This window comes from Ruditapes philippinarum, unplaced genomic scaffold (assembly GCF_026571515.1).
Source record: "Ruditapes philippinarum isolate M1 unplaced genomic scaffold, ASM2657151v2 ctg4651_1_1_1_1, whole genome shotgun sequence".
Classification (NCBI taxonomy): domain Eukaryota; kingdom Metazoa; phylum Mollusca; class Bivalvia; order Venerida; family Veneridae; genus Ruditapes; species Ruditapes philippinarum.
Genome location: NW_026855580.1, coordinates 104,845 through 111,040, shown reverse-complemented (window position 1 = coordinate 111,040; position 6,196 = coordinate 104,845). Strand labels below are relative to the sequence as shown.

Below are 6,196 nucleotides of genomic sequence, written 5' to 3'. Positions count from 1 at the left end.
ATGACCCCGGGGCGGGGCCAATTTTGACCCCAGGGCTTTTATTTGAACAAACTTGGAAGACACTCACTAGAAGATGTTTCATGCTTAGTATCTAAACTCTAGCTATTTGTTTTTTTTTTTCAAAAAAGATCTTTTAAGTTTTTGTTATATGCATATAAGGAAAATGAATGACCCCCGGGCGGGGCCAATTTTGACCCCAGGGCTCTTATTTGAACGAACTTGGTAGACATCTATTAGAACATGTTTCATGCTAAATATCTTAGCTCTAGCTCTTTGCATTCTTTAAAAGAAATTTTTTTAACTTTTTACTATATGCATATAGGGAAAATCAATGACCCCCTGGGGCGGGGCCAATTTTGACCCCAGGGCTTTTATTTGAACAAACTTGGTAGACACCCATTAGAAGATGTTTCATGCTAAATATCTTAGCTCTAGCTCTTTGGGTTCTTTAAAAGAAGATTTTTTAAGTTTTTACTATATACATATAGGGAAAATCAATGACCCCCCAGGGCGGGGCCGATTTTAATTCTAGGAACAAAATTTGAACAAGTTTGGTTTTGGACCTATAGATGATACCATAGACCAAATATCAAAGCTCTAGGCCATTTACTTTCAGACCAGAAGACTTTTCAAGTTTTCACTATATGTATATAATGAAAATCAATGACCCCCGAGGGCGGGGCCAATTTTGACCTGAGGGCCATTATTTGAACAATCTTGGTAGAGGTCTACCACACAATGTTTCATGCCAAATATCTTACCTGTAGCCTTTGCCAATTTAGAGAAGAAGATTTTTTTATGTTTTACTTTATACATTTTAGAAAAACCTATGACCCCCCGAGGGGGGGGGGGCAATTTTGACACTAGGGAAAAAATTTGTACAACTTTGGTATTGGACCTTCAGAATATACCATAGACCAAATAAAGAAGCTCTAGGCCATTTACTTTCAGACCAGAAGATTTTTCAAGTTTTCACTATATATATGTAATGAAAATCAATGACCCCCCGGGGCGGGGCCAATTTTGACCCTAGGGCCATTATTTGAACAATCTTGATAGAGGTCTACTACACAATGTTTCATGCCAAATATCTAATCTGTAGCCTTTGCCAAATCAGAGAAGATTTTTTTAGATTTTACTATATACATATAAGGAAAAACCTATGACCCCCCGGGGCGGGGCCAATTTTGACACTAGGGACAAAATTTGAACAACTTTGGTAGAGGACTCATAGATGATACCATATACCAAAAATCAAAGCTCTGGCCCATGTACTTTCAGACAAGAAGATTTTTTAATTTTGTGTTTTTTGAAATCCTTTTCTGGCCCTATGACCTACATATGCAACAGACCGGAACCATTTGAACAACTTTGAAAGGGGACCACCCAAGGATCATTTCTGTAAAGTTTGGTTGATGTGCAGTCATTGGTTTCAGAGGAGATGTTGTTTATGTTAAAAGTTGACGACGGACGACGGACACAGGGCCATCACAATAGCTCACCCTGAGCATTGCTCAGGTGAGCTAAAAAGTAAATTAAATTACTTATAATATTTCTTTAAAAAAAATCCTAATTTCAAAGGGATATTAACCTGAAAATATTGCTTTAAGAGTTATGAACCTAGTCACATAAGATGTAATTGATGATAAGGAATATGTATTTGAAGTAAGAGGTAGATGCCTTTGAAACTAAAGAAGTCATAGTAAAAAATAATATTTTTCAAGTAAAAAAAATCTAAGTTCATGGGGAGGTAATTCTTGCAATATTGGTGCTAGCGTTAACAACCTTGTCACATAACATTTGGTTAATGATAAGAAACATATATTTGAAATATGAAGTTGATCCCTTAAGAAATAAATAAGTAACAGTAAATAATAGCTGTCGGTAGGACAGCAACGCTCTACCATTCTAAGTGCTTGATAGAAAAAGAGCCTTGATAATGTAAAATGTTAACAAAAGGGCCAAATTTTCCTTTAAATCCATGTTACTGTTATAGGGCCAAATTTTCCTTTAAATCCATGTTACTGTTATAGGCCTTGAAGAGAGTTCTATTATGCTCTCAAAGGAGAGTATAAAATTTCAACTTGTTCCTAGCCAGATGTCAATAGTATATGAAAATATCTGAGGTGGTATGCAAACAAAATTAAATAACATAAAATCTAAGTCAGAAAAGGGGCATAATTCTGTCAAAATGCTTGATCCAGTTATCTCCTCCTGTCTACAAGTTGGGGTCATGATGGTGAACAAGTGTGCAAAGTTTCAAAGCCATATATCAATGGACTTTGAAAATATTTGAGGTATTACAAAAACTTTAACATAAGTTATTACACCTACGCTGACACAGACGCCGACACCAACACTGACGCACTGGTGACTACAATAGCTCTACTTATTCTTATCGAATAGTCGAGCTAAAAAATAACTTTTTTTAGGAAAATTCTATCTTCAAGAGGAGATAAATTTGAAAATATTGGTGCTAGAGTTTGTTTGTTTGTTTGTTTCATTTTACGCCTTTTTCCAACAGTATTTCAGTCATATAGGCGGGTAGTTTCCTAACCATCGTTCCTGGAGAGTTAAACCAGTACTAGACTACCTTCCTCCGCGCTAAACTATGAACCTTGTCACATAAGATGTGGTTGATGATAAGGAACATATATTTGAAGTATGAAGTTGATCCCTTAAGAAATAAGGAAGTAACGATAGAAAATAATATTTTTTAAGGAAAATTCTAAGTTCAAGGGGAGATAAATCTGAAAATAGTGGTGCTAGAGTTATGAACCTTGTCACATAAGATGTGGTTGATGATATGGAAAACCAAAACTTTAATCTGAATAAGGACGCGGACGCTTGGGCAAGTAGGACGGCTCTCCTATACTTTGTATAGTCTAGCTAAAAATGAAAAGTAAGAAAGTGTTTTATGCAGTAAACATTAATATAAATATAAAAGTGATATGGCACTTTTTGTACTAAGAAGCGAGGAATGATATTTTATCTTTTCTTGCATTCTAAATCTATAGTAAATAATATTATTACCGTACCTTTCTTGCCTATTAAATGTATGGTATTGTACCTAACAATATTGCTTTAGCAATGATGTTCCAGGGTTTTCACATGTTGGTTTACACAAAATATCCATACATATATCTAATTTCTATTATAATACATATATACATTAAACTTTATGCTTTAAACAAAAAAATAGAACTTTTTACAACATTACCATTAGACAGGTTAATTTTGACCCCAGTGACACTACTGAAGTTTTCCAGATTGTATGTAAATGATAAGCAGACTGGAAATCTATACACCTGGCAATCTATTTTCCTTTCTTTGAATTTTTCCATGAATATGTGACCATAAGGCTTGGACATTTTTTAACAACATAGCAATATTCTGAGGTATCCAATGCATTTCTCTGCTTAACTTCAGCTAGAAACTTTTTAAAAGGAAGTTTTTCACATATTTCCAATACAATTTAGGTGAAACATGTAGGTCCATTGGCATTCAGGGCTTCCATTAAGATCCAAAATTTGGAAGTCAAAGACTGCAAAATGTCTTGACATTGGAAGTCACAAAATATTGGTAAAGAAGAAAAAAGCATTACATTTTGGAAGTCACAAGCCAAATTCAAGGAGTGAAATGACTCCCAAACTTCCATTAATGGAAGCCCTGCCATTACTATGAAAATGGTAACCTGATGTTCAATTACAAAAAGTGTTTACACCTTGATCATTCAAACAAAAAGTTTCTCCAAAAATTGTGTATTTCTCTTCTAAACAAACAACTTTGCACATTTCAACATCTTACAGTTCACATATATTCGTCTTACATGTCCACAGATATATATACAATGGATAGGAAGCTCAGAAAATAGTTGATAGTCAGATTCAGATCCACAGTGCGCTTCGGTGATAATCGGGTTTTCCCACTAGTCCCCGATTCTCGCACTCTCGTTAAACTTCGGCGATATCCATGAACTACTGTTTACATTGCCGACATTGTTTTTTTTTTTTTGAGAAATATCTGTGTGGAAAAGTGTGTATGGTACGTTTTAACATAAAAATAACTATTGCTTCTTATGTAAGTAGAAAATGCTTCGTCTTTTTTTGTCAATGTTCCTCTTGGAATTCAATATGGCGGTATTTTGGCTACTATTACCCAGGATGCATCAAATCTTGGAAAATCCCGAAACACATGATAACTTGCGTTAGAACAACCCCAATAATACTGAATTTAACTGTATGACGTCTAAGTTACTTTTCCATCTATATTAAGCTCCATGACATGTCCAATCAATCAGTAAATCAATAAGTTGATTGATCATTAGAACATTCAATCAACAATCATCAATCAGAGAATGAATCATCGAGTCAATGAAATCGAGGAAATCAACACTCTGAAATTAAACAAATTACATCAACATAAAAATAGAGTTAAATCAATTTCCTATGTCTGAAATGCATTATTATCATTTAAATAAAAACCTCCAAATTTATGGTCAATTACAATAAACCCATTAATTAACACTTTCTATATGATCTACGTAAATAACCGAGGTGTATCGAGTGAAAAAATACGAGTTGCCTCCCTTATCTTCGAGTAAAATTGATATCTCTTATGCTTAAACAAAACCGCTAGTTTGTTCTGATTAAATGTCCGATTTTAAAATGTATTACACCAATAGCAAACGTTGGATCTTAGCTTCGTCACAGTATAATATATTCTTCAACACATCTTTTGACTCCACAAAGTATTCAAATGAACAGTTAAACCTACCACATGTCAGACCATTTTACATACGATTTATACAGTGAGAAAACAACCGGTTATCTTTATTCCTAAAACTACTGATAAGAAAAGCCTCTCGTCTGCTAGTTCTGAAAGTGTTTATCGGTGTATTAAATATTTACAACACATTGAACAGCTTACTTAACCTGTAGGTATATTAACATATAATATAGCTATATGCTTTCTAATGGCCGCCACAATCATAAGTTCATTTAATGAAGTTATTATAAAATACATCATATTCATAGATAAATTCTAAACTCACCAGTTCGTGGAATTGAATGTACCAATAATAGCATTATCTTCTTCAAACACGCATACTGTCAAACTCTCTCTCTGCTGTAACTTCTGCAAAATATAATAAACACAATGTGCAAAGTGATATGAATAAAATGTGAGATTAAGTAAACAGAGAGCTAGATTAACGGATTTTTCTGAAAACAATTCTCAAAGGTTCCAAATCACGAAAACTGATGACATTTCAAATCAGACAACACTCATTACTTAATTAAAAAATCATCTATGACATACACTCTATAAAGCACTAATTTAAACCAAATGCAACTCAAAATAATACTGACCAACTATCAATAATCCATATTTCCAATAAATTAAGAACACTTTGAACTTTTTACAAACAAAGCCGCTTAAACATAGACAAAACTAATGATATTGCGGGAAACCAAGGGAAACAACTCAAACAACAAAAAAATATATCAAGACACCTGAATTATCAACACTGTTACACATCATGAAATCCAAATAAGAATTCCAAAACAGATTACATTAAGTTCAAATAATATTGGTAAGTTTTCTGTACCTACTTTTAGAAAATGATGAGATCAGCTTTCACATACAATAATAGCGTCGAAAACTTTGTTTTGGTACGAACTACTTCCTTACTCAAAGTTAACGCGAATGAATACTAATGATATTTTTTACTGATTATATCCTGAAAACATGCAAATAATATACGATAGAAATAACACAATCAAAAATGAACTACTGACAATTCAAAATCTTATCACTTGTGTGTGACAAGAAAATCTGTGTAGAACTACTTTGCGTTGTTAGGTACCCATTCTTGTATTGAAATCCCGCAAATTGTGATAGAACTGTATTCACTGCTAACGCAGCGAATACAAAAACCGCAGAAAATTAAGCTCTGTATGTATATGTCGGAATATGTCAACTACCGGTATTGTATAATTACATTACCATTCACCGTTATCAGCTTTTGTAAATGGGATTTTTTCTTATGTATCTGTCGTGAATAAAATATAAGAAAAAAATGTTACTTTGCTTGTTCTCTTTGCTTAAATGAGTATTATGATTGTATGATTTTCGCTCACTTTTAGCTTGATTTTTTTTGTAAAATCTAATTATTTTAGTTTGACAGGTGCAATAA

The 6,196-nt window shown here is 33.4% G+C and overlaps 1 long non-coding RNA gene across 1 annotated transcript; it reads right to left on the bottom strand.

Annotated features, from left to right (window-relative positions):
* Window positions 1-2,149: 2,149 nt before the first annotated feature.
* On the bottom strand, window positions 2,150-5,919 carry LOC132743778 (uncharacterized). The gene is made up of 3 exons (XR_009627617.1): window positions 5,370-5,919; window positions 5,054-5,136; window positions 2,150-4,396 (listed from the first exon to the last, which is right to left on the bottom strand). It is a non-coding gene; the product is annotated as an uncharacterized LOC132743778 (long non-coding RNA).
* Window positions 5,920-6,196: the final 277 nt, after the last annotated feature.